A 16,862-nucleotide genomic window follows, 5' to 3' on the forward strand; every position below is an offset into this window, starting at 1 on the left:
AAAAATGGGTACCTTATGTGATTCAGCAATTTATGAAAATAGAAGATTGCAGATTGTTCCAATGGTTATAAGTATTAGATGATTACCATGACTTGCTTACAAAGTAGCTGGGATCAGTATTAAGTTTCTGATCTGCAGCTGAATCTGACATTGAGGTGAGCTTATGGAGAACCATATGCCAATTTTAATGCTGTATATACTTTCTTTGTAGCTTCCCAAGCTTTCTTTACATATAGGGCTGCTGAGTTAGCATTTTTTTGTCATTTGCACACATCTTCATACTAATTCATGTAATGGGTGAAAGCCAAAAAATAACTGTCTCCAAAGAGACCAAGACTACAGATGAAGTAGACATTCCTCCACAGTGACTAAGAATGACTGAGCCAATGGCCAATAAGACTAATGCTTATCTTCACTTTGGGGATAAGAAAGGGATGAGGCAGAGATTTATACATCAAGTATCCTACCCTGAGCATTTGAAATACCATCCAGTAATGTTTTCTAACACTGAAATGGTTAGAGGCAAGGATATTGGGCACTGTTCCCGGTGCAGGGAACCAAGAGTAAAGGTGTTTCCCTTACTCCAGCAAAAAGTGGGATAGAGTTCCAGGAGAGGACAAATTGCTGAGGATAAGGCACTTTATTCCCATCTTTGGACTGCTCTAACTACTTGGAAACGTTCTTTTATATTTGGTATTTATATTTATTGTATTCAAGCTTTCCTTCTGTATGTGTGCTTGAAAATTTTGTTCTGTTTATTCAAAAAATTTTGAGGACATTCTGATCTGAATTTTGTATAACTGCACTAAATTTAGCAGATAAAACCTCTCAAGTGATGGGAAAAAATCTTGAGTAAGATTTAGCAGTTTGGGAAAGTAGAAGGACTATGGCATTTTGTTAATGGTCATAAATAGTAAATTTTATTATGTAACAAACCTTACTTATTTTGCCCTACCTCAATTTACAAATGATGTCACATCAGACTTTTTATATCCCAAATAGGTAAAATTAAAAGATAAAATATAAATAAAAAACCAGGACCAAGGAGAAGGAAATTACAAATGTGCCACACATACAGGGTAACACCAATTGCTGGGATGGGACCTCCAATCTGAATGTTGGTCACAAAGATGAACAAAACAAAATGAACAAATGTCTTACTTTAGCAGAAAGTAAGAAAGGCTTTACTTAGAAGCAAAGCTTTATTTAGCACTGAGATTAAAAGATGCTCACTTGAGGACTCTCCCTAGTGAATGCTGACTCATGTACTAAATAATGTCCTTGACAACAGTTTTACAATAAACAAAGAGATATTATTTTTATGGTTACTTTTCAAAACAACGTTTTGATGAAAGCTAGCACATCAATGTTAGCACTTGGTAGAGTCAATTCTGAAAGGAGCTAGATTCATGAAGTGCCTAATTGTATAATCTTTTGGAGGTCCTACATGATTCAAAAATAGTAATCAGTGCTCCTTAAGTTACTTAATTTTTTTAACATTTTGAAAATAATCCATGTATACTAACACAGAGGTTATTGAAGTGTATAAGATGAGAGGTAAAGATCTCCTTCTCACCATCTCCTCTCCAGTTACGACTACTCTAGAAGTAGTCACGTTGCTCTTTACTTCTTTTGGAATTGACCAATATAATTTTATTTATTTTTTATTTCTATAAGTTTGTTCATTTGTTTGTTTTGATAGGAGTAGGGGCAGAAAGACAGAGGGAGAGAGAAAATCCCAAACAGGGTCTGTGCTGTCAGTGCAGAGCACGACAACGTGGGCTCGAACTCACCAATCGTGAGATCATGACCTGAGTGGAAACCAAGAGTGCGATGCTTAACTGACTGAACCACCCAGGTGCCCTGACCAATATAATTTTAAATTACACTTTAATTTCTTGATTATGAAGTTAGACTATATAGATATATTAACCTAGTGATTTATAAGATGAGGAATGAAAAGAACTTTAAACAACTTCTATTTTTTCTTCTGTGTTTCCTAAACGTGTTAGTTACATTATTATTTTTAGTTTAGTTTTATGTTTTTGGTAGTTGCCTTTAGGGCTGTATTCTGATATATAAATTCTATTATATCTATTAAATCTGCACACAGATGAGGGTTATAGTATACCTCTATTTCCTCCTCATTCACTTGCCCCTGATTCTGTTTATCATATTGTTTATCATATTGTTTTTATATTGTCTGTTTATCATATTGTTTTTATATTGCCCCTGATTCTGTTTATCATATTGTTTTTATATTGTCAAGGTTTATAGTAGTATATTGTCAAGGTTTATAGTAGTTTCATTATGTTCCTTATACTTGTCTTCAGTTTTATATATATGGTTTCTAAATGTTGAAACTAATGAATGATATGTATATATATATACATGTCAGGACATCACCATATATGTATAGTGATATACATGTGTCACCATGGAAGCCAATTGTGTGGTTAAACCCACAGAAAAGGAAATGTGAGTCTGTACACAAACAAGCAACTTCTCTTCCAACTGAGTTCATTAAAGGAAATTAAGCATCAAGGTTAAATGGGTTTTCTTTCTGTCTTTTGTCTTCTGTGAGTCATACATTCTCTGAGCCCCTCTTTTCTCTTTCCCATCCTTATTGTCAAGTAAAAGGCACTAAGAAAATAGCAGAAGACTTCTACAAGCTCCTAGTACCTCATCTCCTCACCCCTGCATCTCCCAACTAGCCCTTTCTGTCACTCTGCCTTCCATCCCATCTCCTTTTGCCTATTCAAGGACATTGCTCTGGTTATTCCCCTTTTCATTTCTGCTTCATCAAGTTTAAGTTCCCATTCACTACTGGAATTTTCCATTAACCTTCAAAAATGCTGTTATTTTTCATAATGTAACAGATTCTTTCTTGACTCTACTTTCCCTTCCAGTTAACTTTCAGTTCTTCCTTCCCTTTATCCTAAGAAAAATCTGAAGACTTACCTATATTCACTGTCTCCAAGTGCTTCCCATGGTTCCACAGAAGCCGTTTGCAACCAGGTCACTATTTACATTCATTTTGCTAACCCAGTGGTCATCCTACATGGTCTGTCAGCAGTTTTGATTACTCTCTCCTCCTTGAAGCATGTTTTCCTCTTGGCTTCCAGGACATGGTACTCCCTTGATTTTTTTGCCTATTTCTGTGGTTATTACTTCTCAGTTTTCTTTGCTCCTTTCTTCTCATTTCTCCAATTTCTAAAGGTATGTCCTAGAACTCAATTTTAAAATCTCATCCCCTTTTCCATCTCTATCTGCTTCTTTGGAACCTTATCCAGTCTCCTATTTTTAATCATGTCTACCCTGATGACTCATATATGTATACATGTGTGTGTATGTATATATAATAATATATTATATTATATGTATGTATATATAATAATATATGTATAGATGGATATAATAATATGTAAATATAAATACCTATTTCTGTATGTCTTATATCCTCTCTTGAAACCATTTATTTACCCAACTTCTCTCTCTGTAACTCCACTTGGATATCTAATAGGCATTTCAAACTTAACATGTTCAAAATTGAAATCCTGGTCTTCTCCACCATGTCTGTTCTTCTTTCAGCTTCTTCATCTTAGGCAATGGCAATTTATCTTCTAGTTCCTCAGGTCAAAAACATTGGACTCACAGTTGGTTCCTGTAGCTTTACCTCCAAAATGTACCTACAGTACAAACCCTTCTCACTCCCTACTCTGCTACCATTCTTTTCTGACCCTCTCTTACACATCTGTTGCCTGAATTGTCATAATAAATTCCTATCCAGTTTCCCTGAGACCCCCTTCAACTTATTTCTAGTATATCAGATCAAGAGACAGATCATGCCATCTCTCTATTTGAAATTTTTCAGTAATTTCTTATTCCACTGGGTGAAAACTAACATTTATCAGTGGCCTAAGAGGTCCCATGTAATTTATCTCCTATTACCTTTCCTCCTGTTTACTCTCACTAGCCACCATGGTGTCTTTCGCGTTCCTAGAGCACAACAAGCTTGCTCTTGCCTCAAGGCCTTTGCACTTAATGAAACCTCTACTATCATCCCTATCTCGGGATGCGCTGCCTCAGACATTTGAAGACTAACCCTCACCTCTTCCAGCTCTTGACTTAGATGTTATGTTCTTAGTGAGGCTAATGTGATAACACCATTTAAAACTGCACCCTTGCAACATTCTCCATCTCTGCTGGATTACTATGTAACAGTCTAAGTATCTTACTTATTTATCTTGTTTGTCATCTGTTTCACTCTTCTAAAATGTAGGCTCCATGTGGGATAGGGTTTTGTCTTTTTTTGTTTATCACCATATCCTTAGCACCTGGAGTTATGATTGGTTCAACATAGAGTTTTAAAGTGAACTATGTTATCTATTTTTAAAATTTTCTTAAAATACATGCTGAAATTTTTTCCATAGAAGATACATGGGTAGTGATGTTTTAAAATATGTATTTGGGAAAATAGATTGATAATTTGACTATTTAGAGAAGCTTAGATTCAAGTTAACTTTCCCTCAAAATTTGAAGATGTTGCTTTCTTGGTCATGATTATTCTTTCAAACTACAGAAGATGTTGATAGTTTCAGATAATTTTTATTCCTAACTGGGAGCGTTAGGATTTTCGTTATATCCTTGGCTAATTGATTTTCTAGAATATGTGTCTAGGCTTATGTCTTGATCTCTCCTCAACTCCACTTGGCTACTGGTGGGTCCTTACTATGTGAAGACCTTTTTGTCTCCTGCTCAGATAAATTTTCTTCTACCATTTGTTTTCTTTCTTTCCCCCCCCTTCTATATAGTCCCTATAATCTCTTTCTCAACCACCTTTTGGACATAGGTTGGATCACCTAGATTACCTGCCATGTCTTTTAACTATTCTCTCATACTCTCCATTGTTTTAAAGTTCCTGTTTTGGGAGACTGACTTGATTTATCTTTCAGCTCATTTAGCTTCAGCTGTGTATATTTTATTATGAAGCTCATTCACCTCCTTTTTTCAAATATATTTTTAATTATATTAATCTCATTCTTGTTCTCTGATTGCTCTCTTTTTCACAGCAGTTTGGTATGATAAAAAATAGCATTCCTCAAATGTCTCTGAGGGTGCTAATTGAGATTAAAAAAAAAAACACCCACCTCTTGTTCTGTTGTTTTTCTGTTCTGTTGTTTACCCCAAGATTAGTTTTTCTTTTAAACAATTTCAGTTTAGATTCTCTCTTTTATGCTGTTAGTTTTCCTTACTTTTTCAGGTAATCCTTTGTGGTCCACCCATATTTGGAATTTCCTTTGAAATTCAGTTAATTAGGCATTTAATGACATAATACTAACTCATTTTTACCTGTTTACAAATAAGTGCATACCCATTGTATAAAGTATATCAGAAAAATAGGAAAAGTAAAAGAAGGAAAACATCATGCATAAGCCCATCACTTAGAAATAACCACTGTTAACATATTAGTGTATTTTCTTCCTCACATTTTCAAACACACACACACACACACACACACACACACACACGCACACATACACACAGAGTGCCTACCTCTTGCTATTTCAAGACATACTAAGACACTTTGAGAAAAATAAGGTCTCTACTATCATGATTACAGTCTAGTAGCAGGAAAAGATAGAACTAAAATAATTACATAGATTAGGGCATAGTTACAAATTGATTTAAGTGCCATAAAGAAAAAGAGACAGTTCTATGCTCTCACATATAAAGTAACAAAAGAAAAATGAACTGAGCTGGGGTGACAGGGATGCTTTCCTTTCCTGAGTAGAACTTAACTAGGTGAAGAAAGGAAGGAGATAATTTGAGACAAAAGAAACATACATATTAAAAAAGCCCCATGGCAGGAGAGAAATGTCTCTTTAAAGAGAAAGAAGCCAGAGTGCTGGAGTGTGGAAATTAAGGAGAGTATGGGATAGAGGGACCTAGAAAGGTAGAAGTGAGACGCTATTGACTCTACAGCCTGTGTTTAGGAGTTTTGTCTTTATCTTAAAAGCAATTGGAGAAATTTAAGCAGGGGGATTATAACAATTAGATTTCAGTTTTGAAAGGATTACTGTGACTTCAGTGAAAGTAACCTATCAGAGGAACAGAGTAGGTTATAGGACACAAGTTAGATTATTACGGTTAGTCCAGGGTGAGGCATGATGATGGCTTAAAGTGGTGTGGGTGACATGGGAAGGAGGGAGAAGTAGTTGTAGGGAAATGTTAATGATGCTCCTGAGATTTCTAACACAACTAAATGGATGGAGGTTCAGCAGGGAACACTACCAAGGGGTCATGTTTATGGGAGTTTTTAGTTCTGCCTTGCACATGTTGGATTTGCAGAACCTTTGAGACAGTCAAGTGAAGCCAATTGATTATTCATATTTAAAGCTCAAAGAGAAGTCTGAACTGAATGGGTGATATAAATTGGAGAATCACAGACCTAGAGAGGGAAACTGAAGCTATAGCATGGGGAGATGCCTAACATATCAAGCATCTTTAAAAAAAAATATGGCACCAGTTTATAAGGATTCGATAGTGCACTAGTGCCTGTTTCTAAACACTTTGGACAATACTTTGTACCATTTAGTTATTTGATCTTTTCCAAATTGACAGGTAAAAAATGGTATATCCCTGATAAGTTGGCCTGAATTTTTAAGTGAGATTGAAAATTTTTTCTATGTTTGACAGCCATTAATTTTTTTCTATGATTCTTTGTGAATTATGAAAGTACACTTTGCTGGGAAGAAAGTCCATAGCTTCACCAGTTCTTAAGCTGACCCTCAAATGTTTCAGAGCCACAAATTTGAAGTTTCTGTAAACAATAAAGTTTGATTTTTCACGTGTCAGCCTCCAAATATTTAATCACTGCTATCACTGTCCCCTAAAGCTGTCTTTTTTTACAGGTTAAATAAACCTGTGAACTAAATCTTATGGTTTTTATCTCTTCAGCTGAGCCTAAGTGTGGCAGTGACTGCACTGCCTCAGCTTTACATCACCAGTGCAGACTGGGGCACATCCAGCATTTCCACATGTCCCTCCTCTACTTAGTACATATCCAGAGTCTTCCTACTTCTAACACTTTTCTCCTCACAAAATAAGGAATATTTGATGATGTATTCATTACACTGTGACTGGAACTCATTCCCTCCCATCTATTAGTTTCTAGATATTCAGTTTGCAAAATCTTTCTTTCTAATCCAGAAAGCAATGTCAAGGAAATGTGTCAGGCACGAATGACAGAAGTGAAGGTGCACCTTCAGGGCTGGCTCTTTCCCTTCTTTGCTGTCGTCAATGAGGTATGCTTTAGGTCACTGAAATGCATTCCTGGGGCTGTCACTAGGGGGAGTATGAGTCAAATTTTTCACTTGGAAAATATCAGAAAGGGGGGTTGGAATGCTGGCGCATAGAAAACACTAAATACTTAGTGAGGAATTTGTGGGGCCGTGTGCTGACTTGTACACTGAGTGTAGATCTGGACGTGCTGGAAATATAGCCCATGGTGGAGGATCCACATGCAGGTAGGAACCCGAGGGAGGACTCACAGTGGAGGCCAGAGAGACCGAGAGAAGAGCAACATTCTTCCTTCTCCCTGGAGGGATGGGAGGTAGGGTTGGTAGATTCCTGCCTATTCTTTCTAAACTAGGTGCATGCCATTCTGATCTTGCTTTGGTACGTGCATAAACTGTCTGCTAGAGCAAATCTTTTTGGATGTGCCTTATGGCAGCTATGTTCAGTGAAGAGAAATAATACAAAGCACGAGTTTGGACACCATGATATTGGATGATAAATAAACACTTAGTGAGTCCTCCTTGGCACAAACAACTATTCTAAAGACAATAGAAGGTAGTAAAAGAAAAATAAGAAAAAAGAAAAAAAGGTATAATCCTTGGACTTGGCAGTTTCAAATCTTGTTTGGAAATTTTTAATATTTTTACTTCTTCTTTGCTTCATTTCATCAATATCTCTATCCTATATTTTTCATCTTTTTGTCTCCATGTCTGTATCTGGAAACAAACTCAGGTCTGTTTTCCAGTCCAAATGAGACTTTTCCTGATCTGATATTGCTTTTCTAACCCCCCCCCCCCAGCCCCGCCGAGCCCTGCCCTGTTGCTCTCCTCCTTCCACAACCAGACTTACAAGTGGTCTTATATCTGTTGCTTCTCATCCACCGAAGTCCTCAAACATACTTTGGGTTCTGCCCATGTCACTCCATGACACTCCTAGGGCAAAGGTCACAAAAGATGGCATCCCTCCTACTCCAATCTCTTAGCCACTCAGTTCTCTTCCACACAGACAATCATGGTGAAGATGTCAGTCTACTTTTAATGAACAATAGTGTTTGATATTTTGCTCTTACAAACAGTGCTGTAGTGAATGAAGATGTATTTATGTCACTCCATACTGGTGTGAAAGTAATTGCAGTATAGATTCTGAGAATTGGAATTGCTGAGTCAAATGTATGTGTGTTTATAATTTTAGTATGTGTTGCCAATTTATTATTACTCTTGCTAGAAATATGAGCAAATGCTTGTTTCTCTACCCCATCCAAACTTTTTGTTTTTTGCTAATCTCATGGGTAATAAGCAGTATCTCTAAATTTGAGCATCTTTTCCTATGTTTAAGGGCCCTTTAAGATTGGCTTATTTTAAAATGTGAGTTAGATCATGTAATACTTCCTCGATATTTCTGATAGCTCCCCATCACCTGTGAGGCACAGCTCAAACCCCTGAGATGGCTTTTCCTCCCCTCTAGCCTCCTTTCCCCCACCCAGTACTCCAGGATCCCTGAACTGCTTTATGTCCCAAGAACACTATGTTCCCTTTTGCCTCTGACTGCAGTGTCCTTCATCCCAGGCCTCATGTGGTTAAAAGCTTTTGTCTGTTAGGACTCAGCCCCTCAGGGGAGTCTTCCATATGGCCCTCACTTTGCCTTTAGGTCTTTGTGATTTTTTTATCTTTAGTATAATTCTTGACAAGATGTTGGCCCTTAATAAATATTTGCTGAATGGATGAAAGGCTAAATATCATTACAACTAAAAAGACTTTGTAATTGAAAAAAATTGCAGACACACACACACACACACACACACACACACACACACACACACACACACACTGGTTTCTAAGCAGGATTTCAGCTGCCAAACAAAACTTTCCAGATATACTTTTCCTTATTCTATTGCTATCCATGAATTTTTTTTCTCTCCTTCTCCCCAACCCCCAAATTAAAAATAACCAAGGAAACAAATGCTTCTCAGAGTCCACGCAATTCAGAGTCATTTTGCTTAGAGATGTGATGGTTCAAGGGAAGTATGCTCTTTGTGGTAGCTTTTATTAAAGATCAAAATATTTATACACTATAAAGTTCTAACTTTCTTTTAATGGGAATGGAAAATAGTTGACTTGCTCATTAGTAGGAGCCATTAATGCTGATTGGTGTGACCTGAACATTAGGGCTCAGGGCCCAGTTCTCCTTAGTATACACATCTATCCTTGTCCCAGTTTGGCTCCAAGCAAAACTGACTTCCACATCATGCTTTAGGGAGTGAGTGTCTATTCTGGTACACACAAGGCTTCAGTCCTGGGCCTTAGCAAACCCAGTTGCTAGTCCCAATTTGGTTAACAACTCGCCATAGGACTGGAGCTTCATCAGCAAAGCAAGAGCTTCACACCAGTTGGTTGCTAAGCTCCCCATTAGTTCTGACATTTTTAAATTTTAAATAGTTTTCTACTAATATTTACTAAAATATTTAACATCTTTGGGGGGGGGGACAGTTTTCTAGGAATTCAGTTTTACCAGGTGTGATCATTCATCCATTCATTGAGTCAGTCAGTCACTTCCCAAATTGTACCATACCTACCCTTCGGCAAAAATAAATGTCACCTAAACAGTAAAACCAAATTTTACCAGCTAATGACAGCAATCTTTTTAGGTAAGAAGTTCATTCCCTTGTAAATCACACCCATATATTTCACTGAGAGGTTTCTTCTGTGAGTCCATGATTCATGTGAGTCATTCCCAGTTCCCACTGCTATTCCAGGCATAGAGTGAGCCTGACATTCTTCATTGCTGCCCTTGTCTCTAAAAAAGCTGGGAATTCTTTTCCACAAGTGCTTGTATCTCCCTGAGCTGAAGCCTGAGGAGTTAAGACACAATGGTTACCACTGAGAGCCAAGGTGACTACAGTGGCCATGATCTCTCCAATATCCTTATTCATCCTGAGGTTGAGGACTAATGGCTGCTCCAAGATGAAGTGATATGCTTTGTTAAAACAAGCCAAGAAAAAGCTAAATTAAGCCTGGCTATGTCACAGTATTTGGTTTTTTTATTTATTGAACACCTACTATGAGCCAGGTTTTATTCCATGAGAAGTAAGACATGGATTCCAATTCTGGACATGGTTACAGTGTTTTTTGTGTGTGTTTTTAAAAAATTTTTTCAGGGAGACTCCCAGGCTTTACTTAGATAAATAACTATAGAATAGACAAAGGAGTTTGGTTTGGGAATGGAGGGGAGGTTCACTTAGCTTCACTTGCCAGATATACTGAATTTCACTTTTGGCCGGGCAGAACCTTTAGTATAAACTCATTCAACAACTGTCTTACAAGTGTTTTATAAAAATATTTATTCATGGCAGATACTGTTTTAAAGCACCAAGGGTCCACTAAGGTATAGAAAATATGGCTATTGCTCTCAACCACTTATATGCACATAAATAAGTGTATAAATAATTATGATGAAAGAGAGTAGCAAATGTCAAGATAAAAACTAAAAAAAATTGACATCCAAGTAGGAAAATATTATTTCAATACTTCTGTGAAAAGGTGCATCATAGGGGACCCCCTAGTGCAGTGGGTCAGGAAAGATGGGGAAGAGCTACGGAAACAGGGACCAGAGAAGAGCTAGAGTCATTCTCAGCAAACACGCTTGAATAAAGGTGCCAAAAGTGAGGGATATAGAGGGAACTAGGGAACAGTCCATTTTGGCTACAGCTCAAGGTATATGAGGATGGGGTAAGAGATCAAAAAGGAATGCACTTGCACCAGATCAGGCATGTTCTTAGTCAACAGTAGACAACTCTGATGCCAATTTATTAATAATTATAAAGCTATATTCAGAAATTGAGAAGAGCATAATAGTACTTTAGATTTTGTTTCATCAAATCGATCTTATTTAAAAGATTGAGATTTAAAAAGTTAGTTTTGTTTTTCTGCAACATTCACATATATAGAGCCCCTGAAAAATACTGACTATACATTGGGTTTTACTGTTGTACTATTTCTGAATCATGCTGGGTTTTTTTCTCCTGGTGCATTTCCCCAAAATTCACATATGTGGTATAACCATCCCCTTGGGACTCTAAACAAGAGTGCTCTAAGTGGGTAGTGGCATCTTGACCCATGCTGCGGGCAGAGGCCAGGAGAGGAGAGGCATAATTGCGGCGGTCTGGGAGACACAGGCTGTCTCTTGTGGAAGGGCTATGGCCATCACTTAGAAATGGCATCTCTCCAGAGGCACAACAATGTGTAGCTCAAAGTTGGACATTCTTCCAGAGCCATTGGGAGTATAAAGGGTTACTCTAACCCATGCCATAGGTGCTGTATTTCATATGGAGATTTTACTCCTTTGAGGTTCCTGTAGTTGTTTCCTGCAAACCTTCATGATATTGCTCTCCAAGTATTCTGCCCCAGTAAAGTGGCACCTTTAAAGGCCTTTTCTTTGCACTCAATTTTCTGCTCCAAATGAGGTACAATGAGAGACTCTTCTGATTTCAAATTTATATTTTTATTTAAATAAGAGTAAGGTGTTCATCATATATTTCAGTTGCCTTGTATTGTGAAGAAGTTAAAGTCTAACAAAAAGTTAGCATGAAAGTATATGTGTGTGTGTGTGTGTGTGTGTGTGTATGTCTGTGCACATATGAATTTGATTTTATAACTTTTCTTACATAAAATCAAACTCAAGAGGACACAGCCTTTCATTCCAATCCTTGGCTTCCAATAAAAAAATGCATTTTCTTATGACTTATTAACTTGATATCAGAATCTTTAATATTTTGGTAGGAAGTAAACCAGAACTTCAAGAAAATTTTCCTGGAGCCTGCCTTGCTCACAGACGGTAGGTCAGAGGTGTATCAGACCCTGCAAAAGCGTGGGCACCCTCCCAATCCCCTCAAAACTGCTCCAATTGCTGAGAGTAATTTTAAACCTGTGTATGTGGAAGCTGTTAACATCCATCAAAAGAAAGAAGTAGATGCTATTTCAGGGTGTTTCATTCCAAGAATGTGGTTTCTTTCTGTATGTGGTTTCTTTTAAATGTGCAATACTTTACTGCCTGCCCAGGTTTGGGAGAAGAAGAGAAATGAAGATGGATACATGTAATTAAAATAAAACCAGGGCCCTAGGAGACTGTTTATAGAACAGTGAAATGTTTTTACAAAAAAAAATCAGAAAATCTCAGCCCCTACCCCCCAAAGGAGAAGCTATTTTCTTTTCTTCAGTATAACCTATGCAGTACGAAAGCTGCATGATGGGGCCTCCAGAAGCAGAGGCAGCCTCCACTGTCAGTGTAAAGGCATATGGCCAGTCTCTGCCAAGCTCACCTGCCACAGATAGCTCTAATTTTCTCCTCGAAATTTGGTAAAGGAATTATTCTTAGTTGAGGCCAATGATAGATTGAACCAAGTTCCTAAGTGTTTACTGCCCAGTGGTATGAATTACAGTCCACTGGTTATAAGTGTGGGTCATATTTAACAAACCAGACAAGAACTAGTTGCTGTTATCTGCAGTCCTATACCCTCTACTCATAGGTTGATCAATATAATCCTGAGTTACTGATACAAAATGAAAAAGAATTTGAAATTTTAACCAGTTACAACAAGAAGTCAAAGATAATGCCATATTGAATCACTGTAGCATCAGAGGGTAAATTTGTTTCCCCCAAATGCTTTTAAAATCCATGAGGTCAATATAGCCAAAGTCTGGGGGTGCTTAGGTGATTCAGTTGGTTGAGCACCGACTTCAGCTCAGGTCATGATCTCACAGTTCGTGGGTTTGAGCCCCGCGTCATGCTCTGTGCTGATAGCTTAGAACCTGGAGCCTGTTTCAGATCCTGCATCTTCCTCTCTCTCTCTCTGCCCCTCCCCTGTTCGCACTCTGTCTCTCTCTCTCTCTCAAAAATAAAATAAACATAAAAAAATTTTATAAAAATAAAGATAGTTAAAGTCTGTTCTTCTTGACCGTATTTGTTTCTATCATTAGCCAATTTAGTAGGGTTATTTTTGCAGGGGCTTAGGAAGGCCACCCTACCTTGTTTGGCATTTTCTAGTCATTTCTTTTTTTCATTTTTCTTTTTTTAATGTTTATTTATTTTTGAGAAAGAGAAAGACAGAGCGTGAGCAGTGGAGGGGCAGAGAGAGGGGGAGACACAGAATTTGAAGCAGGTTCCAGGCTCCAAGCTGTTAGCACAGAGCCCAATGTGGGGCTCAAACTCACAAACTGTGAGATCATGACCTGAGATGAAGTCAGACACTTAACCGACTGAGCCACCCAGGTACCCTGGTGTTTTCTAGTCATTTCTTGAAGTGTCTGGATAATTGTTCTTTCTTCCTCTTGACTGCTTACCCCACATTGTCCAGACTTTATCCCTACTTCCTCTTTCAAGGGTAAATCATTACTTGCTCCCAAGAATGACAGAATCTGTGGATTGTAGGGACCACTGGCACATCATATGAAGCACCATTGGTGCTGCGTGTTAAGCTGTCCCTATGGCTCACCTGCTCTTTCCATCTCCAAGATAGAGCCCAGAGCTGGGGTCACCACACTGGAGCAAACTCATGTGAAGCTCTGATAATAGTGATCATTTGCAGATACTCAAAAAAGTCTATATTGACCCCCACATGTTCCCCCCATAAGAATGTTTTCCCTTAAACTTTGAGAGATGAGTCAGAGATAGCAAAAGTGAGAGCTGGAAAAAATGATTCTCCCAGGAGACCTGGCAGTGAAAGTCTGCCTTCAAAGCAAGTTCTTCATGGAAAATGTCCTTTTTCAAGAGTACCAAATCTACTAATTATGCAAGGAAACTTTGGATTGGCTATTGCTACCCAAATGTGTTAGTGTCTGTCAGCCTGCCAGTGTGTGACTTTTGGAAATAACATTTGCACAGTCTGTTTTTCTCATAGGGCTTATTGACACACACTGCAGCAACTCTGTGGCCTTCCCAACTACGGCATGCTAAATATCAGTTAAATGTAACATTATGTCTTGACCACATTCTTAGGAGTCTGGCCCTACGTTGCCAAAGGAGAATGCAAACTTGGCCCACTGTCCCCTTCCTTTTTTACAGATGCTGTCACCCCTCAGATTCTTCTATCCAAACCAAGTGCAGACCGAGAGCAGGATAGTTGACTTGGCTATCCAGCAAAGGCAAAAACACTTCCACACATTAAGCAGAGTTTTAAGGTGCATAAGAGCACATTTACTTGAAGAGTCTTTGAATCCTGGAAGATGAGGTTGTGTTCAGTTTTGCATTTAAGCATATCTTTTGCATTCTTAGTCTTTAAATTTTGATGGTCTAAGTATGACATATACAATTACTTTTTATTGACAGAGCATTTGATTAGCTGGTCTTTTACAGCAGTAGGACAGATTTTGTTTTAGAAACTATCAATGCTGTCACTCCTTAGAGCATTATGTGGCACTTCATTTTACTCTGGGGGAAAACATAGTTCTCTCTCTTTTTTTTAAAGGATATTTTAAATGTTTATTTTATTTTTGAAGTGGGGGGGGGTAAGGGACAGAGAGAGAGGAGAAGAGAGGATCTGAAGCAGGCTTTGCGCTGACAGCAGAGAGCCTGATACAGGGCTCAAACTCACAAACAATGAGACCATGCCCTGCGCCGAAGTTGGACGCTTAACTGACTGAGCCACCCAGGTGTAACAACATAGTTCTCTTTTATTTTCTTAAAGAGATTTAATATTAAAAAAATCAGATAATTAGGTTTTTGTGTTCTCTAAAAATAGACTTTGTCAATGTCCACTGGTTAGAAAAGAAAAAGGTGCTATAAAGGTGTGTGTACTTGTCTTTTGAGCATCTCAAGCTCCAAACTGGACCTCTCACCCCCAAACCTGGTTTTCCTTCTGTGGTCCCTCTCTGTGACTGACTCTATAACAGTTCTGAAATGTCTCATTGGTTCCCCAAATCCCACCAATTTCACTTCTAAAACCTCTTTTTTTTCCTATCCCCTTGCTATGGCTTTAAGTCAGTTCCTTTCCCTGCCTCTCTCCCTTCTTCTCCAGCTCATATCCCCCTCCACTCTGCAGCCAGAATCATCTTCCTGAAATGCCAATTGTGCCTATCACTATATGCTCAAAATCTTTCAGTGGCTTTCTTTGCCCTTAAGAAAGGCTTTTGTTACTAGAGAGACCCAGTAAGGCCTTTGTAACCTAATTGTCTCCTTCTGTTTCACCTCTTGCTATTATCTACTCCTAGCACTTTGTTTCAGAAATACCTAACCAATTGTAATTTCCCAAATCTTTCATTTTGTTTTCTTGCTTCTATGCCTTTAAACATTCTGTTTGGAACGTTTCTCCATTTTTGCATTGAAAAAAACTACTTATCCTTCGAAATCCCAAGGCATCACTGCCAATTTAAACCTTCTTTGTATGTTGAGTCTTCTTGTTTTATTGTATGTATAATTCTGTATTATAAATAAATGTTAGTTAATTTATGTCTTCAGATTTAAAAATCATCTGCAAGGTTTATAGTAATCATGAAATTTTATTAAATGTGGTGGAGAATTTTTATGAAAATGCTACTACACAAAACGTACCTGAGAACTTAATTCTAAATTATGTTGCCTAGAAGTTGACATTATTAGACTTGGAAGCCAAACACCTCTACCCTCCAGTTTATGGGTGTATTACATCTTGGATCATCAAAACAAAGTACTGGGAATGAACAAGTTTACAGAGATATTTGTAAATTATATACAAGGTACTCAGTTCATTGGTAATACAAAGCTAACACTTCATGTGTAATAATTAATATACTAACTACTTAATGACTTCCCTTTTATTTTTCTTGAAACTCAAACAGTCTTTGTATGTAGACATTTGGCTTATTAGCATATCCCTATTTACAATACCTATTATTATTGTTTCAATTCATTGCTTTTAATTTGAGTCCTTTATGCAGTTACACTGGCTGTTTCTTACTTTTGGTCTCTTCAAGTTATATGTTCCTATGCCTTTATTGTGTTAAAGTATTTCCTCACTCCCTACCTGTGGATATTTATCAGAGTCATAATTTTACAGTTGAATGAAATTATTAAACATCATCTGATTCGTTTTTGTTTGTTTTTTAATAACAGAGCAAACTGAGAAGGACTGTTTTGTGTGACTTGGTGCAGCTGGTTGGTGGCTGAGCCAAAACCAACTGGTCTTTAGACTTATTTCCAAACATGGTACCTTTTCCACTGCCCACGTGACCTCCTTCTATTAGCTCATCTTCACTGATCTCTTTCTCCCTCCAAACCTCTTCACAGAAACCAATTCACTTCACCAGACAGTATCTATCCTTCCTGTTTTCTCTATCTTCCTGGGTATAGGGGGAAGAAAATGTTGGTTTTTATTGAACTTTCTATTTCCTATTCTAGATTTCATCTTTCATATTACTTCCATAACAATTGAAATACTACTTTTATTTTAAAATTCCTGTGACTTGGGTAATTTTTTTGCTTTTGCTTATTTGATTTTCTAGTTTTTCTATATTCTTACTGAGCCCATTTTGTTTACTTAGATCAACTATTTTTTACTTGTACAGTTAAAATATGTGATCCCTCTCATTTTTCTT

At 37.6% G+C, this 16,862-nt stretch overlaps 1 long non-coding RNA gene across 1 annotated transcript in view; it reads left to right on the plus strand.

Annotated features, from left to right (window-relative positions):
- Positions 1–7,499: 7,499 nt before the first annotated feature.
- The window catches only part of LOC144220189 (uncharacterized), a 178,296-nt gene continuing 168,933 nt past the window's right edge, over positions 7,500–16,862 (plus strand). Inside the window, exon 1 of the long non-coding RNA XR_013331652.1 lies at positions 7,500–7,615. This is a non-coding gene — a long non-coding RNA (uncharacterized LOC144220189). The remainder of the gene's footprint in view (positions 7,616–16,862) is intronic.

Source organism: Crocuta crocuta, unplaced genomic scaffold (assembly GCF_008692635.1).
Source record: "Crocuta crocuta isolate KB4526 unplaced genomic scaffold, BGI_CrCroc_1.0 scaffold9, whole genome shotgun sequence".
Lineage (NCBI taxonomy): Eukaryota > Metazoa > Chordata > Mammalia > Carnivora > Hyaenidae > Crocuta > Crocuta crocuta.